The sequence below is a fragment of the Meriones unguiculatus genome, chromosome 7 (assembly GCF_030254825.1).
Source record: "Meriones unguiculatus strain TT.TT164.6M chromosome 7, Bangor_MerUng_6.1, whole genome shotgun sequence".
Taxonomy (NCBI): Eukaryota; Metazoa; Chordata; class Mammalia; order Rodentia; family Muridae; genus Meriones; species Meriones unguiculatus.
Genome location: NC_083355.1, coordinates 111292023 through 111316051, shown reverse-complemented (window position 1 = coordinate 111316051; position 24029 = coordinate 111292023).

Below are 24029 nucleotides of genomic sequence, written 5' to 3'. Positions count from 1 at the left end.
GCACATGCTCGTAGAGACCCTGTCTGCCTGTGATCTCCTCCCTCCAGCTGTAAGAATGAGTGACCACTTGACCGCATAAGTGTCACTCACTAGGAATGGGCACACCACGCTCATCTTCATAGTTAAAGCCTTGACCTTGAAAGCCAAAGGAGCAGAGCAACTAGCCATGTGACTTTAACACATGGCATCCTACCTCTAGTTACCTCCCGGAGATGAGGGGATACTATGGCGGCCTGGCTGACACAGTTGGGATAAGGATGACTTGAGAGAATGCCTGGTGCTATGAAGCAGCTCAGAGGCCAATAAAGCCCCCAAGGAGAGAATATGTTACCGCAAACATAGTTTATGACTGTGTCCCCAAAAGGTTTCTTCTGAAGAATAGGACATTGTTGAGAGCTCAGCCCTAAATGTGACGGCTGTACAACACCCCTCCCCACCAAGGCTCAGGGATCAGGAGAAGGGCCAGAAGGAATATGAGACCCAGGGGCCCTCACAAGAAAATGGTATTCTCCAGACACAACAGGGAAGTTGCACATACGACCTCACAACAAGACCCACACAAGATCAAGAAAGACAAAACTCCACATGGAGAGGGAAGGTAGGCAGGAAGTTCTGCCCTAAGCTGGGGAGCTATTTGCAATTGATAGCTGCAGGGAGAAGGGGTTCATCTTTCTACCAGAATGTGGGCCCTGGCTGGCTTCAGAGGATAATCCCACACCCCACACTCATGAGTGTTAGTGCAACATAATTTAGACTTCATGGCTTTACAAAAGGGGGGAACTCGAAGTTGGGTGAATGGGAAGGTATGGGTGGATGTGGGAGGAGCTGGGGTATTAACATGCTCAAAACACATTTGATGAAATTCTCAAAGAATTAATAAAATGTTCAATTAAAAGGGTCCTCTCTGAAATCAGGCTGGAACTTAACAGCAGTTAGGATGTGTAAGAACTAAGCTGGACACCAGTGCCAGAAAGAAAAAGGACAGGATACACAGACAGACAGATAGATAGATAGATGGATAGATAGATAGAGACTAATTTACTCAATATAGAATGACCATAAAATACAAACGAATAGCCACTTGAAAACTTGAATGCTGAAGTTTGCACACCACCTTCAGACAAATGAGTGGGCTTCACCTCACTTCAGCTGCTTCTGCAGGGTTTACCCTAAATGGCAGGATACCATGTGCCTCGTGGTGTCTGGTAACACACACAACAGCATCTATTAAAGAAGGGAAAATTTCATGCACAGATTTGCCAGCACCACAGCCAACACCATCACCATCACCACTACCACCATCATCCCCGTCACCACCAACACTACTACAGCCACCAACATCACCATCATCATCATCATCATCATCATCATCATCACCACCACCACCACCACCACCACCACCACCATCACCACCACCACCACCACAGGATCTTCTCTGGTTTTGCATACACAACCACATACATATTAAGTCATAACTCTACTCTTCAAATTCATAGGCAACAAAAATAAAAATTAAAAAACAGTAAAAAAAAATGGGGAGGAGAGAATAAGAAGAAAAAGAAAGATTGACTTTTAAAAATAAGATTTTGGATTTTGCCACTTTGGACTCTTTTGGATATGCAGATAGCCTTCCCCAAGCCACATACATGAACCTGTCAAAAAGAGGAGACAAAAACAGACAAAGAACATTCTAGAAGCTTCAGGTCAGAGTTGGCAGCCAGGGGCCCTAGTTCACCTGCTACCACTTATTGACCATACGTAAACACACATGGAGGATCCAGCCAGGCTCTTCATACAGGAAGCAATCCTTCAAACCGCCCTTCCTTCAGTCATCATGTACCCTGCATCTGGTTCACGTGTTGGATGACTTAGGCTTTCTGAGAGAGGTTGCCAGGCCCTCCAGATGCTTAATTGCACATTGGGAAAGAGGATCATGCTACCAGGAGTCCTGCATGACCCCTTAGCTTCCTGAAGCTCCCACCAGGTGAGGAAAAAAAAAGGAGCTAATATAGTTGCTTATAGGACTGGGGAGAAGTCGATCAAAACCCATATGCAAAGGTCTTTGAACTTAACAGATGTGCAGAAAGAAGCTAAGTCGTTCTTTTTCCAATTCTCTGTATCATTTTTTGACCTTTAAACCACTCATCGCATTGCCTCCTGTATTCCAATTTAATGGATTCCTTTCTTGCTGTTTAGATTAGGAATTCTTGATGGCCATCTGGTAGTCATTAGTGCTACTTAGGAGATATCACCAGCTCTCCACTCCCCTAGTGCTTTCCCAAGCTGGGATTGGGCTTCCCAGCCAACTTGGCCTGGAGCGTAGCTGTGTGACCAATTCTAACCCTCAGAGTGAGTGAAAGTTGTGTGTTTACATTTTCATTGCTGGGCCTAATTCTATAAAATATGATACCTATTAAAACTTGAGACAAAGATGGTTACTCCTACAATTCAGATCCCGTAGTGAGGAGATATCAGAGATGGAAGCAGTCCATGTAAAAAGATGGCCTTTGGCAGTTATTTCTTTTAAAGTTTGAATGGCACACTCATCACCAACATGGAAGGCAACAGAAGAAACTGTACCCAGGCATTAAGAAAGTGCAGAGTTGGATGTGCTCGCACTACACTGGCTGTCACTGCCGTGTGTGACTGCTCAGAGCAACCAGGTAATCATCACAACCAAGAGGCAGTCGACCAAGAGGCTGTGAGGATAACGTTCCCCTCGATGCATCTGAAAGACGGGGTGGGGGCGTTCATCAGAGAAGCGCACTCTCAAATGATGCTACTGGTACGAGGGCATGTGCTGGGCAAGGACTGTGTGCCATCAGCCTGACACCCAGAACACTGCAGACACCACCATCATCATTGTTATTTGTGGTCTGTAGAGAAGCCATTCTTCATGCACATGACCAGGCCCAGAAGAAATGAGCAACTAGGGGTCCCTGGTGGACACCCATCTGCTAATGTAAAGCTTGGGATCAGAGACGAAAATTTCTAGGTTTGATTGGGTCATGGTCCCGTTCCCTTCTTACTGTGACACTGGGTTGCTTAATTGACTTTCATTTCTATGGAAAACAGCAGTTCTAAGAGTAACGGTGAGGAATGCTGTGACCCAGTAAGTCATCACGCGAAATATATTTACATATTTCTTTTACATTTGTTTTATTTAGGGAGTATGTGCCATGGGGACAGTGTGGAAGTCAGAGGACAACCTCTGAAGGAGTCCTTTCTCACTTTCCACCATGTGGGTTGCACAAAACTCAGGTCATCAGGTTTAATAGCAAGCGCCTTTATCTTCTGAGGCGTCTAGATGGCCCATGAAAGTCATATAGACACCAGTCTGCATTAGTGTAGTTGCTGCTATTGTGGTGGGTTTTATTATTTTATTATACGTGACATTGTTATCTTCAACAACATTCCCTTTGGAGATTACTCAGCTGGTAAATAGCAGACAATATTTTTTTTTTGACCAGAGGGTCTCCTGATAGACCCTAAGGGACCCCATGGCAGGCAGGTATGGCCATGACAATTGGGACACTAGTCAAAAGAGTGAAACCTCCAGCCTGTGGCCTCCAGATCAACTGAGCCAACCGCCTGAAGGCTGCTGACATCACCCTCTGCTAGGACAGCACATCGAGACTGGCAATCCTAGGAGCTCAGTACCCAAGCTCCCTCAGTACTAATTATCCTAAAGCCAGTCAACTTGGTAAGTTGAATATCAAACTCATCAAGATGCTCAGGCTGTCACTGTAAGTTCTGGAAGAGGCCACAACAGCTCAATTTCTGCTCTGGATGCTCATTGATCGAACATGCCAACTGATGAGATAATGAGAGCTGGGAAATTGTTTGGGGTGTTCTTTTCCATTTTTCCCCCTTTGGTCTCTATCTTTAAGTGATTGTGAGTAAATGGGATAACTGCCAGCTACATGGCATGCACACTCTAATAATCCTCCACAGGACCCTTCAAAGGCTGAGAAGCAGTCAGTGGAAACCCAAAAGTCCTGCAGATTGGTGGGAAATTTGAGGAAGACTTCCTGTTAGCATTAGAGAGTCTGTGAGTGCCATTCCAATTTGTAAATTGCCGAAGACTCTGAAGTTGACTTTGGAAAGTTGGAAACTCTCCCCACTGCGTTACCTAGGACACCATTTTCCTACTGACATCAAAGGAAGCAGTCTCATCGATCATTTCCTAGTGATTTGACTGAGGGGATTTAGACTTAGCAGAGGCATTGATTGTAATGGCAATTCCTATCGACTGAAGGAGGTATCTGCCTCTGATTGGGTCCCCCAGATGAGTAGGTATTCTTTTTCAATCATCTACAAATCAATGCTCAAGCCACGTCCCTCCTTCAAAGCCTCATCTAATCACTTGGCACCAAGTTCCAAACTTTCAGCAGAGACTTTCCCAGCCTCAGCAGTAGTGAGCCACAGGGTCACCATGTCCTTCGCTTGGGGTCATAGATCTTAGAGGAGAACTTACAATCGCCACACAACCAGCACACTCACTAACTGCATTCCAAACTGTTACAACCACAGACAAGTGTAACCCTCAGGCCTCGCCACAGAAGCTCCTCTTTGCAACAGGTGGAGGCCATCCCAGAGAACCATGACTGGTCAAAATGCAGAGAACAAGTAGTTGTGTGGTGTCCAGCCCCAGGTGATTTGCTACAACACATCTGCCCCACATGAGGCTCGCAAAGCACCTCAGAAGAGGGTCCAGAAAGATTGTCAGAGCCAGGAAACCTCTACAGCACAGCTGCCTAATGAGACCTGAACAAGGACAATGGCAGTAGACACGTTAAGATGGAATGGGAAAAGCCTGTGGGATCCCACTTAAGAGAAGGAACTTAGGCAACTAAGGAATGATGAGAGTGGGAAAAATACTCTTCCCTGGAATGAGACCCCCAATTGGTTATCCAATGCCAAGTGGTCAGCCTTGAAATCCTGTACATACAAACATACAAATAACACATTTAGCCTGGGCAGCTCTGTTTATATATTTTATATGTTCATTTACTGAAGCATGTGTTTGTGCATATACAACAATAAAAATTAAAGAAAAAGAGGCCATGAATTTGAGAGGGAGTGGGAAGGCATTGAAATGATTGGAGGGAGAAAAAGGAAAGGGAAAATGATGGCGTTGACTCAATGGTAAAGAGCACCGGATGCTCTTGAAAAAGACTAGAGTCCACATGGCAGTTCACGACTGCCTGTAACTCCAGTACTCCAGTTCCAAGGGATCTGACACCTTCATACTAGTGCACATAAAATAAAATTAATTTAATTTTAAAAATAACAGTATTTAAAAAAATAAAGAAAAAAAGAAAAGGACTGGAATTTTGTTCTCAGCACCCACATGGTGGTGCAAAACTGTCTAGAACTCCCATTTCAGGGGATCAGAACCCTCTTCTGACATTCACAGGCACTGCATGTCTGTATTGCATATTTATACCTGCAGACGAAACATCCATGCACAAAAAATAAAATAAATAAACCTAAGGCATTTTTAAAGATTCATAAGCAAGATGGGTCAAGGCAGCAGGCAGCAGAAAGGGACTCCTGAGCTCTGACTCCAAGACACCTTCCGCTCAGAGGGATTCATCCAAACCTACTTTGCCTCCCTTCCCTCCCATTCTAACCCACACTGTCTTGAACTTTCCATTTATTTCTCTATAATACAGGTTTTTCTTTCACATTTTTTAAGACACAGTTTCTCTGTGTAGCCCTGGTTTTCCTAGAACTCACTTTATAGAAGAAGCTGGCCTGGAACTCATATATATCTACCTTCCTCTGCCTCCTGAGTGCTAGGACTAATGGTGTATGCCACTTATTCTTTCTTATTATGAAAAAAAAATAATAAAACGGCTTAGTAAAGCCCAGAAAGGCCCAGGGGGATGGTGCACTGTCTGAGATGCCTACTGTCTAGGCAAGGATCCTGTGACTGTCACAAGCCCTGGGCTCTGAGCTAAGTGTCTTCAATCCCAACTGCAGGCAAGCCACCACAGAATGGTAAAAACAAAAACAGACATTTGCTGGGGACCAATCTGGATTTGAATTCTGCCATAGCCACTTGTGAGTGGTCCTGTGATACCTACTCCTTCTCTCAGCACTTACACATTCTCACTTGCAACTTCAGGAAAGTCAGCTACCTGTCCCTGCCCCTGGAAGAGGGGAGACGCTTCAGGAAGCATCTGACACAGAACAGAGGCCTCCTGAAGGAAAGCTGCTGGTGTTTCTTTAACAGTGGGAGCCTTTTCCTCCCTGTGTATTTTAATTTCTTCCCTAAAAAATTGCAGGAGTCAGAGTAGGTGGCAGGATTATTTTGTAATAATCTTTCAATTTGGTAGTATGTATGTATGTTTCCTTTCCTCACATTTTATTGTCTATTCTCTCTGTGTGTGTCTCTCTCTGTGTGTGTGTCTCACTCTATCTGTCCTTTTGTGTGTCCGTGTGTGTATGTGTGTTTCTTTTCCTCACATTTTGTTGTCTGTTCCCTCTCTGTCTGTCTGTCTGTCTGCCTGTCTGTCTCTCTCTCTGTCTGTCCCTCTCTCTGTCTCTCTCTCCCTCCTCTCTCTCTCTCTCTCTCTCTCTCTCTCTCTCTCTCTCTCTCTCTCTGTGTGTGTGTGTGTGTGTGTGTGTGTGTGTGTTTAGGGGTGGAGGATGATGAATATGTCTGTATAAACTCATCTGTTTACAGAAGTACATGGAGGCCAGACATCAGCTTCAAGCATCCTTCCTTAGGGGTACCACCCACCTCATCTTTTGAGACAGGGTCTCTCATTGGCCTGACGCTTACCATACAGGCTAGGCTTCTAACCAGCAAGCCCCAGGGATGAATCTGCCTGTTTCCACTTCCCTGGAGCTGGGATCACAAATCTGCCCTTCCATACCCAGTTCTCCAAATTGTCTTTTCTCCTCTGACCCATTTGTGTACCACCTGGCCATGCAATTCTGAGCTGAACCCTGTGACCAGATGAAGACCTGGGATGCTATGAAGCAGTCTGAACCTTGGTCTTCTCCAGCTGATCCTCACCCAGATCCTCTGGGGAACAAGGGCTGGGGCTGTGGGGCATGTTTCTAAGGACTCTTTCTGGCATTTCATGGCTTCACACTAGGATGTCTCATTCTTTCTCACCTCTAGTTCCATCTGATCCAACTTTCACAGCTTCCTATACAGTTAACCACCTCTCTCTCTTTGTCTCTCTCTCTTCTCCCTCTTCCTTTTCCTCTCTGTGAATGTTTGTGTATCTCAGTCTATCTCTCTGTGTCTCTGCTTCTCCTTCTCCTCCCTCTCTCTGTATATTTGCCTCTATCTCTCTCTATCTGTCCATCTCTCTGTCTCTGTCTCTCTCTTTCAGAGCTGTCTGTTCCTTCCTTTAAAAAGCTGCCAATAAAGGCCTGCAAAGATTCTTCAATGGATCAAAGTATTTGGATCTGAATTCAAATCCCCTGAAACCAGGTAAAAAGTTATGTGTGGCTGTGTGTGCCTGCAACTCCAGTGCTCTAAGGGACAGAGTCAGGAGGCCCATTGGGCCTTTTTGCATCCCAGCCTGGCTCCAGGTTCAATGAGAGACACGGTCTCAGGGAAGTAAGGAAGTAAGAGAGTGATAGAACAAGGAACCTGATGTCTTTCCTTGGCTTTCCCATGAGCACAGAACTGTACATCTGCATATACACCTGCACACCACACACACACACACACACACACACACACACACACACACACTGCTGATGAGAAAAAAAAGGAAGAATTAAGAGAAGAGGGATAAAGGATGAGCATCTGGGACCGAGCAGAAGAGAGTAACGATAAAACCAGACTCCTCTTCCAATTTGCTGTCAGGTCCTCCTGGCTTACCCTGTTCTGGGCAGAGTTTCCCCCCAATAGGCAAACTAAGAGCAGTTTGTTTGTTCACCCATATAGGGTCACCTTGATCCCACACTCTCTGCCTGCCTGCCTTCTGGGTGGCCACAGCTCCTGACTCAGACAGTGGAAGGCTGCACTGAGGTTACCATGGAGGCCCATCCTCTGGACACCACAATTATTATGTTGTGTCTCCCTAATACTTTCATTGAAAGATAATCATGTTGTGAACATTACCTCCTGTAGCCTGCATTTGTAGCTGCTTATGTGTAAAGAAGCCTCGCTTTCTAAAATCAAAATGACACTAACAATTTAGTCAATTGACTCTTTCCCTTCTCTGCATTTACGGTCCTGTTATTGCTCATTTGTGCCGTCTGAATTTTGATACCATCGTCTCAGTCAGAGGCCTCTTTTGTTCTTCCTATTTAAAGATCCATTTGTCATTTGTCACCTGCATACCCTTGTGCAATCAAAATGTTTCTTGAAGACCTACTAAGTGTTAGGCCCTTCCTAGCAATGTAGGAGTGACAGGTGCTGCTTCTAAGAGAGCACAGAGGATGGAGGAGGGGAGCAGCTTGTAACCCACAAAGCCACCCACTGGAAGTAATGCCTCACTTGGGTGGGTGCTTCATGTGGAGAGAACCTGACTGGGTTCAGGGGATGTATCCTGGGCTTTTGATTTTAAGAAAGAAAGAAATAACAAGTGAGCCAAAGGTCCTTGATTTGTCTGGAAAGCCTTCATGAAAACTCATTAGGGTGGCTGTTGTTGATAAAATAATAACCAAAAAAAAAAAAAAAAAGGAAGGAAAATGGGGGAGGGGAAGCCTAGAAATTGAGTAGTATCATCACAGATGCAGGCACTTCGTTCAAGGGGCAATCTTCAGAAGTTAAACATAGAATCATACCATCTCACTTGTGTGTATTGGTTTTGATCTGTTTTACGTTTGCGGGATTTTGTTTTTGTTGTTGCTGAGATCTGGTTGGTCGGTTTTGCTTCACTTTGCAGCCCCTGGCTGGCCTAGAACCTACTATATAACTCAGGTTGACCTTGAACTTGAAGCTATCCTCCTGCCTCAGTGTCACCAGCGCCAGGATTACAGGTGTGATCCACCACATCCACCTAGGGCCACTTTGCTTTTGAATCTTGATGGAGAAACCAAAAGCTGAAAGCATGACCCACACAGACGCCTGCAGAGCTATGCTCTGTGCAGCATTATTCTTAAGTGACAACTGGGAGAGGTAACCCCAAGTGTGTACAATAGGTGAAGGGCTAGCAAAGGCCACACACACACAAAGGGGTAGGACTCGACCTCACTGAAGGCTGCAAGAACAGCACTGAACTGTGCAGCTCCTCAGGAATGCTGGGTCATTGTGTCACAACATTATGGATGGTGCTGGGGAGATGGCTCAGTCTGCAAAATGCTTGTCTTGCAAGCCGAGGACCCGAGTGCAGTGGAGAATGCTGGCACATTCCAATATGGACCAGGCTGCCACTGTTGAAGGACAAGCATCTTTGGACCCCAGTCCCCTGAGAGCGGTCAAAATCCTGATGTCGAGAAGTAGAATAGAGGCTGCCAGGAACTGGGGAGAGAGGGAACAGGGACTACTTAACCATTTCACAGGGCAAGACAGACAGGATCTGGAGATGGAGAACATTGCTGGACATATGAACATTCCTGAACTCTGCACTAATGGGGAATTCTGTGCCATGGGTTCCTCACCACAGTACAACATCATAGAAGGCGCAATGGGCTGGGGGAAATGGATCGGTTTGTAGAGTGTTAGTCTTGCAAACCTGAGGACACACAGGTGTGATCCCAGCACCCACATAAAAATACTGGGTGCTGTAGCATGCATCAAAAATAACATCCCTGAGGAGATGGAAAGGGTCAGGTCTTTGGGGCTCACTGGCTAGCCAGACTAGCCTAATAGGGGAGCTGCGGGCCAGTGAGAGACTGACTCCACGTAGATGGAAGAAGCTTCTGATGATAGTCCCTGAGGGTACTTCCAGCCTTCCCATGAATGTGCACACATATCCATGCACATCTCACACGCAGGAACATGCACACACAGACACCTTTGCACACGCATATGCACGTGTGCACTTCCACAGACACAAAGCAAAAGCAAAACAAATGGACAACAAATGAACAAAAAGCAGCAGAGAACCACACAGCCCCTTCTACCTCCAAACTGCATTCAGCTGGGATGCCAAACACAGCCCAACCTCCTCCCAACATTTTCTAAAACTCTTCCCAGAGCTGCCGCTGTTTCTAAGTCAGTTTTATTTGTAAATACAATTAAAAAGCCAACCGCAACGCACCATCATCCAAGGGGTAAATGTTTGTCTGCTCTGGAGCAGAGCGCAGTCATTGCCATTAATGGTAATGGGAGTCCCATGGCTGAGTCTTTGCGCCTTGTGCTCAAAATTGACCCCCTAGAGTTTGCAGATGGAAAAAAAAAAAAGAAAAAGAAAAGATGATCTTATGTACAAATGAGAAAACAAAAAGGCAAGGCAGAAATGGTGCTCTGGCCATGGAGTTTCCATGGGGGCAGTGTGCTGGCTATTCTGGGGGTGGGGGTTGCTGGAAAGGCTCCATAGCTCCGGATGTGTGTCACGGTAGGTGGGGCTACCGGTGGCCCTTAGCCAGGAATTGAAATTGTGACTGTCTCTTGACATAAAATGTCCTCTAGAGATGGATGCCACTAAACTGAGACCTACATGCTTCCTGTACCATATGAGAGCTGTCAAGTTTGTGTTTCAAGAGTTTCCGTGAAGGCTGGTGAGAGTTCAGTGCATTCCCATAATTAAAGGCTTCAGGTTTTTAATTCCCTCTGTGCTTTCAATTTCCCCTGGAGCCCTTGTCATATTCTGCATCCCTGTGTTAGGAAACATAAACAAATTAACAGAAGGGTTTGAAGGGCCTTTACTGGATCTCCCTCTGCCTTTCCCTTTCTCTCTTTCTCTCTTCTTTCCCTCTCTCCTTCCCTCCCTCCTTCTTTCCTTCTGTCCCTCCTTGGCATTTCACAAACTTAAATCTTATGTATTACCGTTGCTCTATATTTCTAGATTCCAATTGCAGATAACACAGGGCTCGCATCAAGCCCTAGTCTCCACTCCTTAGGCCATCACTGATGCCCATGTTGACCTGCTATAAATGCTCAAGAAGCTGCTGAGCTGCTGGGCCCCCACACTGCTGACAGAGTGCCTGCTTCCCATCCAGGCTAGCACCTTTCTTGCACGGATTGGAAAAGCAGAGAGTTCAGCTTGTGACTCACAGAGAGATAAACCAAGGGATTCTCTAAGAAGCATGTGCAAAGGTAGAAAGCAAGCCAATAGTGCTCCAAACACAATGCCTGCACTTGTTTACAGCCTCAGCTCACTGGGAACAGCTTATGGACCAGATGTGGCCAAAGGGTCACTAAGGTCAGAACTACACCTGTACTGAAATATCACCTCTTCATTGGAGAGAACGCTACACCCCTTTGCCAACACCATGATGAGGGTAGAGAAAATGAAGCACCTGTGAAGGGTGGAATACTATTTGGGTATTAAAAAGGAGATGGAATCCCATTAATTGCACAGCCTGGGTGAACCTGGAGAGCACTATGAAACATGGAGTAAGCCAGGAAATGGGAAGGCATACATTATGTGATTTCAGTCATCGGGAGATATTGCAGAAGTTGATCTCAGTGAAGCAGAGCTTTTATAAAGCCTCTGACCAGAGGCCCAGAATGACATTGGGAAAGGGAGGTTCGTCAGGTACCAGTTTACAGTCAGACAGAAGAGCTAGCTGCAGTGACATGGCCGGGGAGTGAGCATGAGCAGAGATAGTGGTACTCTTAAAAATAACTAGAAAAGAGGATCTTGGGGCTGGGGAGACAGCTCAGTGGGTAAGAGCACTTGCTTCAAACTATGAGGACCTGAGTTCAGAACCCAGCACCCACATAAAAACTAGGCATGGCCACGCGCTTAGAACCCCACTGCCAGGTTGGAGTACGCTAGAGACAGGGAGATTGCTGGGGCTTGTAGCCTTCAGTCTTTCAAAAGTTTTAGCGAAAGATCCTGCCTCAAAATATCAAGGTTTACAGCAAATGAAGAAGACACCTAGACTCCTTCTCTGACTTCCACAAGAGCACACAGATACACATATACTACACAGAGAGAGACAGAGACAGAGACACAGAAGAAAGAAAACAATATATTGAATATTATTGCCATAAAGAAATGATGGATGCTAGGTAAGTCAATTACCTTGATTTGGTCAGGACACAGTTCACAGTACATCACTGTAAACATGTGGGTTATGTTTGGGATGTCAGTGCATTAAACAAAAATTAAGAACCCATTTTGGGTTAAGCTTCCAGTAGCTTCCCACGCTGGTGTACTGCTAATGTGGCTCATGAGATAATTAATAAGTAACGACACCAACATTTGGAAGATTTGTGTTATTCAGCACACTCAAATGAAAAGACCCAAACAAGATGCTTCTAAGATCACACAAGTCTAGAGTCTCCCATCAAAGGGTTATCCAGTGTCCTTGTGGTATGGTGGGACATCTTTTGGGTATATGCGCAGGAACAATACAGCTGGCTCTTGAGGTAGAACTATTCTCAATTTTCTGAAAAACTGCCGTATTGATTTCCAAAGTGATTGTGCAATTTTGTACTCCCATCAGCTCTGGAGGAGTGTTCCCCTTGCTCTACATCCTTGACTGAATGTGCTGTCACTTGAGAGTTTGGTTTTGGTTTTTTTTGTTTGTTTGTTTGTTTGTTTTTAAGCAGTTCTGATGAGTGTAAGATGCATTTCCCTGATGACTAAGGATGTTCAACATTTTGCAAGTGCTTCTCAACCATTAGTTTTTTTCTCTGTTGAGAATTCTCTGTTTTGCTCTGTACTCCATTTTTAACTGGGTCATTTGGTTTGTTGGTGTTTAATTTCTTGAGTTCTTCATATATGTTGGATATTAGCCCTCTGGCAGATGTAGGGTTAGTGAAGATCTTTTTCCATTTAGTAGGCTGCTATTTTGTCCTATAATGGTGTCCATTGCTTTTCAGTTTCATGAGGTCCCATTTATTAACTGTTGATCTTAGAGCCTGTGGCTGTTGGTGTTCTGTTCAGAAAATTGTCTCTTGTGCCAATGAGTTCAAAGCTATTCCCCACTTTCTCTTCTAATAGATTTAGTGCATCCAGTGTTATGTTGAGGTCTTTGATCCACTTGGACTTGAGTTTGGTGCAGGGTGATAAATATGAATTTATTTTCATTCATCTGCATATAAACGTCCAGTTAGACCAGCACCATTTGTTGAAGATACTTTCTTTTTTATTGTATGGTTTTGGCTTCTTTGTGTGGGATTATTTCTGGGTCTTCAATTCAATTCCATTGATCAACGTGTCTGTTTTTATACCAATACTATGACTAAAAAAGAGCATCCTGAGTGAGGTAACCCAGACCCAGAAAGACACCCATGGTATATGTTCACTTATAGGTGCACATTAGCCATAATGTGCAAGATAACCATTCAGCAACACTTAGACCCAAAGAAACCAGGGAGGGCCCAAGAGAGGATGCTTAAGTCTAACAAAAAAAGAGAAAATAAAGTAACCATCTGAATTAGATGGAGGGAGGGAGCTATTTGAGAGAAAGTTTGGGGAAGATAAGGAGGGCTAGAATCAGGGGTGGGGAGAGTTGGGCAGTGGGAGGGGAGAAGACCTCGAGAGAGAATGAGAGTCAGTGGAGGAAGCATCTCTGGAACAGGGGAGATCTCTGGCAATCTATGGGGATGACCCTTGTTGAGAGCTCTAACATCAGGGTACATGGAGCCTAAACTTGCCACCCCTTCTCTGAAAAGGAGAGACAGGAATGAGGGAGGGGCATGAGGGTGAGACTGGGAGGAGAGGGGGAGAGAGCTAAGATCAGTCTGTAAAGTGATTCAGTTTTTTTTTTAAGGGGAGGAGGAGGTTGTTCAGACCTGACCATGCTTAGCTTCTAAGACCTGATAAACTGGGTACTCTGGGTACTCTGAGGTTAGAGGCTCTTTTAAATTCAACCTAAAGTTCTGCTTAGACCATGCTTTAATAGAACAAAATAGGATAGCCTCCTGACCACTAAGATGGCTCAGACTTCAAGTTGGGGATAAACTTCCAGAAGTTGGTAATTAGTTGGGCGATGGTGGCTTAAACCTTTAATCCCAGCACTGGGAAAGTAGAGGTAGGAGGAGCTCTGAGTTCAAGGTCAACCTGATCTACAGAGTGAGTTCCAGGTCAGCCAGGACTACGAAGAACAGAAAAAGAAAGTCTCTTAAAAAAGTAAAAAGTTAGTACTTATCAAGGGTTGATATAGTGGCCAAGAGAAAATACAAGATTAGCAGAAAGAGCTATTTAAAGAGAGACAGAAACCACAATGGTTTCTATAATTTTGTCAAGTTGGTTTTTCCATTTTGATCAGTGCCCTAGTTATGTAAGAAACTTGACAAGCCTGAAGGAGAGGCAGGACTTTGGAACACCCTGTGTTCTTCTTACAATTTCTCATAAATCTAAAAATTATTTTCAAGTTCAGAGCTGAGAACATTATAAACAGCAACAGCTTCCCATTTGATTCAGAGGAGAGACCAGGGGCTTGTCCGAGGAGGCTCTGGGGACCTGCTTCTTTACACACACACACACACACACACACACACACACACACACATTTTCTCTCTCTCTTTCTCTCTCTCTCTCTCTCTCTCCTTAACATCCCCACCCACCTCAACCCATCCTAACCTACCCCCAACAAAGCCTTACCCCCAGCCTCTCTGGCCTTCTCACCCACAGCTCCTCAGATCCCTGATGCTGGGTTCCATACCAGTTCTGGACATGCTCCTGCCTTAAGCTCTTGTTCCTCCATGGGCTCAGGGACCACTTCTTTCAAGGTCCCCTCAAACACACAGCTTTGATTCTTCCAAGGCTTTGCTGAAAGCAGATCTCAATGAGGCCTCCCCACCATCTGCTCAGATAATAGCTCCCAACTCTCGTCCTCTCCAGGTGTCCCATGAGCTGTTTGTCCTGTGTCTCCAGACTTGCATCTCCTTCCTTCCGCTGCTCCCACTCCAGACAGTGGGTCCTGCCTGAGAACCAGAGGCAGTGTGTTAGCTGAGGTGGATACTATGAAAGATTTAAGGAGCCTCCTTACTGAGCACCTTCAACATTCCCAGAGGGCTTTTCTTCTGTGGTAGGTGTTGTAATGAAAAAAGACCCAGACATGACAGGAGACACATGGGTAAAGACAGCTCTAAAAGCAAGAGTGATTGATTTCGCAATACTCCAAGGTAGCTCACTCCAGCTCCAGCCACCTCTCAACAGCGGCCTCCCTCATTTGCATAGGTAATTGACAGCTTGTTAACAGCTCATTAAGAACACTGAAAACCATGTGACAACTACAAACGGGTGCCTAAATGGGGACAGAATCTGTGAATTGCAGGGTATTGAGAACTCAATCAGACCTCAGACTGCAGGTCAGAAAACAAGTGAAAAAAACAGGACATCAAACAACTTAAAAAAAAAAAAAAAGGCTTCATTCAACCATGCTGTGGTCCAAGCGGGGTAAACACAAAGGCCCAGATGATGATCAGGGAACCCACGTGATGACAAAGTTCCTCTTTCATTAGAATATGCAACAGGGGTCGCTTTTTCAGTTCCTAAAAACATCCGTTAAACTGCTTAGGAAGGTTTAAAATTTGTTCTTAAAAATCACCTTTTTCATAAGCACAAGCCCTTTAGACACCACAATCTAAAATTCTGCAACTGAGAAAAATATAAGGTGTCATTTGGTTTCAGCCCATAAAAAGGAGATACGTTTTGGAATTTGCACACAGTAAATCTAGAGCATGAACTTTTTTTTTTATTAAAAATGAACATTTGAATATAAATTGTGCAAATAATTGTTAGGTTGGCGAGGGCACCCTCTCCCTGAGCATAACCCACCTCTGTGTTGAGCTGTCTCGGGGTGAGAGCACCTTAAAGTATGTGGGGCTCCAAGGTTGTAACTGATTGGGGCTCTGACCCATTGTCATCTGTGACTAAAGGTCCCAAACGGCTGCTGTGCCTCAGTCCAGCTCTTTATTTTCTCTCCTCCTGCTTGGCTTTACTGTACGAAAATAGACAGTGATATGAAGTGGAGATTCAGGAAACCCTGTCCCAAGCTCAGTGAGAAGGATCTTATATTTTTTTCTCATTTGCATTCGTTCTTTGAGACTATCACTATCATACATTGTATTTTTGCCGAATCCATCCCCACTCTTCCAAGGCCCATCCCCAACCCATCCAACTTTGTGTCTTTTTTTTTTTTTAACCCATCAAGCACAGCTTGTGCTATACAGTCTGGAGTATGTGAGTGTTCACTGGAGCTTGGTTCACCCACAACAGGCCACACCCTTAAAAACACTGACTTTTCCTCTCCCAGTGGAAATCAATAGCCAATAGCTTCTTGGCAAGGACTTCATACCCATGTCTTTCTTCATGCTGAGGTACCATGTGGGTACTGGGAACTGAATCACAGTCCTCTGCAAGAGAACCCAGTGCTCGTAACCACTGATGCATCTCTCCAGCCCTAGTTCACTATATTTAATTTCTCTATCTGTCTGTCTATCTATCTTCATCATCGTCATCATCATCATCATCTGCATCATTAAGATGTCTATGCAATATCTCCATTTCCCTCAGGATAGACTACACTATCTTGCTCCCACCATGTCAAAGAAGCTAACAGTAGAGACTAAGCCTGGTATGAATCTCACAGTCCCTGAGTGGAAAGTCCCTGGGAAATGACCTGAACAAGCACAAACAGTGCTGTGAACTTGGATGGGGGCCTTGGGCAGGGTTTGGCTCACTTCCTGATGCTGAGTTGCTTGAACACTTGGGCTGATGAGATGAGTTGGAAGCCAGATTCTCTCAGATTCTCTGAGTCTTGGGACACAGATTTTTTTCTTCCCCATGGCTCAGGCTGCAGAGGGGGCAACAGTAAAGCCCAGGGTAGAAGATGATGCCTGTCCCCAAAGGCAGAGCCACCTCATGGCGACAGGTCTCCTTCTCAGAACTCCTCCCCTAGCTGGGATACAGAGTGAAGGCCCTTCCCACCCTAGATCATGAACCTGATGACATCACTGTTTAGAGTCATAGAGAAGCTATTGTCTTCTTAGAAGCCAGCATTTTCTCCCTTTATCCTACAGAATAATAACACCACCCAGGAACAATCGCCATCAGGTTTGCACCAACACTAATAGCTCTGTGGAACCTTATATGCAGAAGTAGATTTGTTACCACGGAGCTTCATGTGTGTGCATGTGTGTGTGCACGCATGTGCTTGCGAGTATTTGTGAGCACATGCACACATGCATGCATGCGTATTCATGTGAAACCAGAGGACTACCTTGGCTGTTTTCCTCGGTCCCTCTCCATTTTGAGACATCTCCCACTTTTACCTAGAACTCACCAGTTCAGCTAGGCTGGCTGGCTGGAGAGCTCCAAGGATCCACCTGTGCCCATCGCAGAGCTGAGATTACAAGCACAGGCTACCACACCTGGCTTAGGGCAGCACAGGTGTTGAAAGGGGAGCTCAGGTTCTCCTGCTCAGAAGCAAGCACTTTACCAACCAAGACTCCTCGCCAGCCTGAGCTTCCGGTTTTGGTTTGACTGTGTGTGTGTGTGTGTTTGTTTGTTTGTTTGTTTGTTTTGTGGGGAGGTTGAAGCCTTTGTGTCTCATTCATAATTCCTCTGCTCAAGCCCCTTTCAGTACTACTGCTTGTTGTACCCGTTATCCAACTCATGGTATCCACTAACTTTCACTTACAGCATCTTCCTTGCTGGCAGAGTGTGTAATTGTTTTTTATTGTTTATCTTCTATAAAAGATTTGTATCATTTTGCTTTCAATTTACATCTGTGAGAGTCTACGACAGCCCAAGTTTGAGAATGTGTTGCTGGAGTAGCATTTTCCCTTTCTTCTTTGGGGACCCCAGACCTATGTCAAGTTTTATTCCCCACATCACTGGCATCACATAACCCTGAGCTTTACTTCTGCATCAGACTTGCCTGTGGCTTTGATTTCTCAAATGAAGAAGTATATCTCCCTACCCACAGGCCAAGCAGAAGGCAACTTTCCTTGCTGTGTCTCCTGCTCTTTTTGTTTGTTTGTCTGATTGATTGGTTGGTTGACATCTTTACCAACCACACACAAGGCTCAGGGAACATTGTAGAAGAAAGGGTGGAAAAAATGCAAGAACTAGAGAATGAGGAGGGGTGCTCAGAAATGCTGTCTTCACATGACATAACTGTCACATGAAGTCACCAGCAGCTGTGGTTGCCCGCATGAGCTCCGAACAAGACTGAGTTGGTTAGGCATGTGGAGGAGGAGCTCCCAAGACTCTCCCAGCTGAGAAGCTAATGGCAGCTGATGGATGCTGGTGGACGGAGAACCACTCTTCTTTCAGGGTGGTCACTGGTATGTTCTCCATGCCCATGTATATGTGGACAGCACTAACTAAACCTGAATTCAATTAGCGCTTTATGCTTTTAAGAAAGACACTAAATTGGAATGGAGATGTATTGGGGCGGGGGGAGGGAATTAAAGATTGAAGAAAAGGAATGGATATATGACCAAGATACACTCTAGAAGGATTTTTTAGGTGCATATTTGGTGTTGAGATCTCCTTTTAGTTCACACCACATGTATGCTCAAAGCATTTGAAATTTGAGTAGTTAGCAGATCCTAGAATGCTTAATTGGTACCCTTGAAGAGCACCTTAGCATCACAAGCAGAACCCTTGCTATGAGCACCTGGGCTTCCTTTTGCCTTGAGCTCAGTGGTGTTTTTCAAAGCTATGTACCTTCTCTCCTTCCACTTCACTATCTTTGACATTTTGGCTCATTATTTAATGACTACAGAACAACCATGAATATTCCAGAATCATGACCATGTTCAAGAGAATAAGAAGGGACAAAACTACCTGTCCAGATTGAGGCTCTTCTGCCTGCAAAGGAAATGTTTTCTTGGTTTCATTTATGCTTGTCCTCTTATTAATGATAACTGTGTGCCTCTTGTAGCAAAGGAGCCTGAGAAAATGACCTTAGGATGTGATCATTGCTGCCTTTGCAGAATAGGCTTCTGTTGGAAAATAAAAGAAGGGTGACAAGGTAGTAGGAAGAAAATTAATGGTGTGTGCCATGAGCCAGATGTGCATCTAAAATCCCAACACAATGCCTACCTAGCCCATGATATTAAAGAATAGAGTGTTGAAAAAAGAACAGAATTCTGGTATGGATGATGGCAGTGGTTATGAAGGTGGTGATAATGATGGAGGTGGTGATGATGGTGGTACTAATGTAGATGTTGATTAGGGTGATGGTGATGATGATGGTAATGATGACAATGTGATGTTGGTGATTTTGATATGATAATAGTGCTGATAATGGTGATGGTAATGGTCGTGGTGATGATAGTGGTGATGGTGGTTATTATAATGGTGATGATTTATTTAATCTATATCTTAGTCTATAATGCTATATGAGGTAGTTTATCATAAGGATACATTAAATTAATAAATGGAAACCTAAATATGAGAATCAAGAATTAGGACCTAGATTATTATAAGAGTGTAATATCCTTTAGAGATATTTAAGCAAGAAAGTCTTATAAATGAAGAACATTCTGTCCTTACTAATGAGTTATTCACTACAAGAAAAAGTGGGTACCCAGGGACAGAGATAGTTAAATAGATATATAGACAGATAGACAGATAGATGAAAGATAAATGGATAGATTGGATGGATGGATGATGGATGGATGGATGGATGGATGAATGGATGGATGGATGGATGGACAAACTGACTGGTCTACAAATAAATACATATACATTCACCAAAATCATGATAGTTAATAAAGAAACTTCTGGGACATCTGATCTGGGTTGGACAGAGCTCTTAGTGAGATAAATTTAGAAATTAATACCAGAGTCCTACTTCATGTCATTTGCAATTTAAAATAAAACATTCTGCTTAAGTTGAATAAATTCTAAACAGCACTAACTGTGGCCTGGATGATTATCACACAATCGGTTTATGGACCTCGGTACAACACACGTCTGTAGGCCACTGTAATATGGGCTTTTGTGTATTGTACCCCTGCTCATACTGCAGCAAAGAGGATCTTCATAGTGTTTTATAGACAGGGAGGTGGAGGCTTCTCTTGGACCCATCACTGATTTCCACCCATTTACCGTCTGTCTATGTTCTACTTGCTGGACCATGCCCCCCACCCAGCCAAATGTCCTGTCTGCACAGACTCATCACATAGAGTTTCCATAAGATTTCTCAGCAAGACAAAATGAAGAAACAATCCTTTCGGGACTGTGTCATGTTTTTAAAAATAAGACAACAGCAAACAGATGAAACTGGACAAGTTAGCCGCTCTCCAGCCTCTGACTGCTGCATGAGGTGAGGGTGGTGATACAGAAGAGGTCAGCTATGTGATACAAGACACTCAGTGCTTAGGTGTTTACATCCAGTTCCTCAACCCTTTTGCTTTCAAAAATCTTCTTGACTTTTTTTTTTTTCAAAGTGTTTTGGGGTCAAGCCAAAACATCATGTGGTTTATGCCCTGATGGTGACTGGCAGCCTGTACAATCACTTCCTAGACAGAGGTAACGCATCTCGGACTCTGAAAGGCAGTTGTTCGCATGCACTGTGGTAGTTTCCCAACACGTCACTTCAACAGCTTAGAGCAAATCAGGACACACCTTGCCTTAAGTTAGAAAGTGTCAGCTAAAGAAACAGCTCTCACCTCAAAGGAATGAAAGAGATGATGCTTAATTCTAGAGCCTGATATGAGTAACCGTTGCCCAGGAACAGTACTTCCAGCTGTCCACAAAAACCATGTTCCAATGAGGTAGCAATGCCATGAGTTGTTGTGGTAGTGGTGGTTGTGGTTGTTTTTACAGTAGCGGAACAAAGAAAACCACAAATTTTCAAGTACTTTAATGGGTACATCAGGAAGGCTGGCAGGCTGTTACAGCACGATGAGAGAGAGCTCCGCTATGGGCCTCAAGTGGCACCTGACAGCACTGTTAGCCCTTTGATTGGGGGAGAGCTAGGGTTTTGTTGAACTAGTACAATCCAAAAGGTTTTCTCTTAGTCAATTATGATTAGCTGGACCTGTAACACTCCACCCTACCTACATCATTGGCATGTGTCAGTCTGTCTTTGCAGACACAGCTTCCTTCCAGGAATCCTCACTCCCAAATGCAGTTTAGGGAGGCTTTCATAGCCAAGAAACATACCAGAATTCTTAAATTGGTGTCCTTGCTGTTTCAACCTCAGGTTAGTGTTAGTGCGAAGTGGACATGAAAAGAATGTGATTGTTTTTAGCACTTGGTGCCTGATTGTCCCCAGGTTCCTATGCCAAAGTCACCAGCCATCCGCTGTCCTCCCCACAGAAGGACAGCAAAGAGCACCTGCTTCCATCTCTCAAGCTCTGTGGGCCCCACACTCAAACCTGCAGACCACATTTGTCAGCCTGGAAAACAAAGGTCAGTTCCTAGGAAATACAAAAGGAGGCCTCTTGCAAAATCAGGGACCCAGGAATGATGCCCTCTGTGATCCCTAGCTGCTGTGCCTTCCTAGAAAGGCAGAGCCACCTCCATGGGCCACATCTCGAATCTGTAGATATGAGTTCCTGCAAACATCCCCACACTGGAGAATGCATGTGCATTTGTGCACACATGTTTCTCTCTCTCTCTCTCTCTCTCTCTCTCTCTCTCTCTCTCTCACACACACACACACACACACACACACAGTCATTTCAGGAAGGTCATTAATTCACTTCCTCCCTACTAAACATCTTGACAGATCTTCCCATTTTTCTCCCTGTCTCGCCAGCCTCTCCCTTTCTCTGGCTGGCCCCCCTGCACAGCCCCCTGTTTTATTAGTATTATTATTCTCTTAAGTGGCACATGTATTACCACTTCCTGCTCCATCAGGCCCTGCCGAAAGCGACGGAAGCTCGCTCCCCTCACGGTGACATCTGTCTTGGTGGCAGCCTCCTCAGGCGGTTCTCTTGGCAGCCTCCGCACTGCCACCAGGCCTGTCGGGTGGCTCAGCAGCTGACGGGCTGTCACAGCCGCCTCATCTTGGGGGCTGCCATCTTCTTTTGATTACCTTTTGATTCAGAACCATTTGCAGACTTTAATCACTTGGTGGACAAAGTCCCCGAGAGTCCCCCATGGCTGCCTCCTGTGTAGACAGGTAGGAGAGAGATAGATTCCCCACGTGACTTGGCTTTGAGGTGTAAATGGGAGCACGGCTGGCCCTTGCCAAGCAGTGCGGGAGCGGGTGTAGACTGTCATTTTCTAGATCCTTTCTCCTGCTCAGAAGCCCCTTCCCCAATGGCGAGGGTCTCCCGTGTCAATTACTTTACTACCCAGCCCACTTGGTATGTGGTACGCTCAGGGCTCAAATGAATGGAGTTTTCCCTTCCTTAGCCGAGCAAGAGAGCTCATTAAAGCAGCCCCCTCTCTCCCCAGAAAAGTCTCTTTGCTTTTGTGCACCTCCCGATGACACAATTCACACTGCACCTCCTACCCCCTCCCGGGGCGGACAGAAGCGATGACAGGGTTAAATTGTTAATCGAGGTTTCGTGAGGTCTGCCAGAGCCGAGTCTCCAACACTTACATCTGTTCAACAATTATTACAGCATTTTTGTCATAAAAAATTCAACACCCTGAGTGTCGAGCGAGCAAAACCTGAAAATTTATTCAGTGAATAGAATAGCTAATTTCTCGGAGGAAATGCAAGGGGGAAATTACAGATCTTACTTAAATTCTAAACACCAGAGAGCATGCATCTGATGCCCTCCTTGGGATGATTTTTTTTTTTTTTTTTTGGTCACAATGCTGGACCAAAGTAGGACTTGTCATCCATCAGGAACAGGGATGACTTTACAACTTTTGGAGTTGTAAAGCTCCAAATGACGGGAAGAGTGCGCCCATCCATGCCAGGCATCTTGAAAGGACCTCTCTTCCTGAGTTAAATCTGAAACCTTTAAAGAGGCGGACAGCGGCTCCCAAGTGAGTTGCTTCCATTGGATTGGGTTTTGGCCACGCCTTTTTTGCAATTTGCCCCACACATTTCTTTAAAAGGAGTGAGTGGTGAAAACTGAGGAGGCTGGGGAAGGGCCCTAGGAGCCCTGGGAATCTTTAAACCCTTTAATGTATTCTAATGCTGTTTGATGCTCACGGGGGCGGCTTTAGAGCTTGCTTCTATGCTCCATAAGGGTCTAGAATATGGATTTTATGCTAAGACTAAAGCTGCCTAGTTAGGATGCCAGTCGAGTGAAACAATATGCTACAGGCACTCGTCGTCCCTATTCTCCAGGGCCGGAGTCTGACTTACTTCCACTAGGTGTTTGCTGCCGCAAGAATCCGTGCAAGGGGAGGAGCAGGCTTTTCTTGCACAGTCACTATGGTGGCGTGATCAATGTGATGTGAATTTTCAGAGCGCCTACCGAAGACAGGACCCTTGCTGCATTGTCTGTAACTACTCCAGGGGTTCCAAGGCTTCTCCCTTGAACAGGATGGCCCGGTCATTCTGCCTTGGGGTTAGCACAGACGTGGTAAAGGTTTTCATTGCAAAAGCTCAGATCTCCCCAGGACCACCCCCAAAGAACTGGGGCCAGCATAGCTCAGTGGAAAAGGAAGTGAAGAATCTGTCCCTGTCACTCATGTCCTCACAAGAAGCACCTGCTGGTTTCGACACTGCAAGCACCTCAGACTTTCCCTTTGGGTGGAGGATTTTCTAGTTGTGTCTGTTTTTTTTTTTTTTTTTTTTTTTTTACCCTGCTCAGAGGCACAGGGTAGCTTTAGAGGGGTCCATAGAAACTGTGACTCACAGTGTCCAGACAGGCAGGCATGGTTCACCAGGCCTATGCAAGTGACTGTGACATCATGTAGCAACTCTGCCTCTATAGCACTGCCTGGGGCACAGAGCGCCTCACCTGGCTCCCAGCCCAAGCTTCTCTTGCAGTCCTATCCCCCTCCCTGGCTCCAGCGTCACAGCCCAGGTGCTACCTCTGGCTGTGTTGTGTGGTGAGGCCTCCTGGTGGGTCAGCTTGCTGCATAGCCCCCTACCCCTCCCCTGTGTCTGGC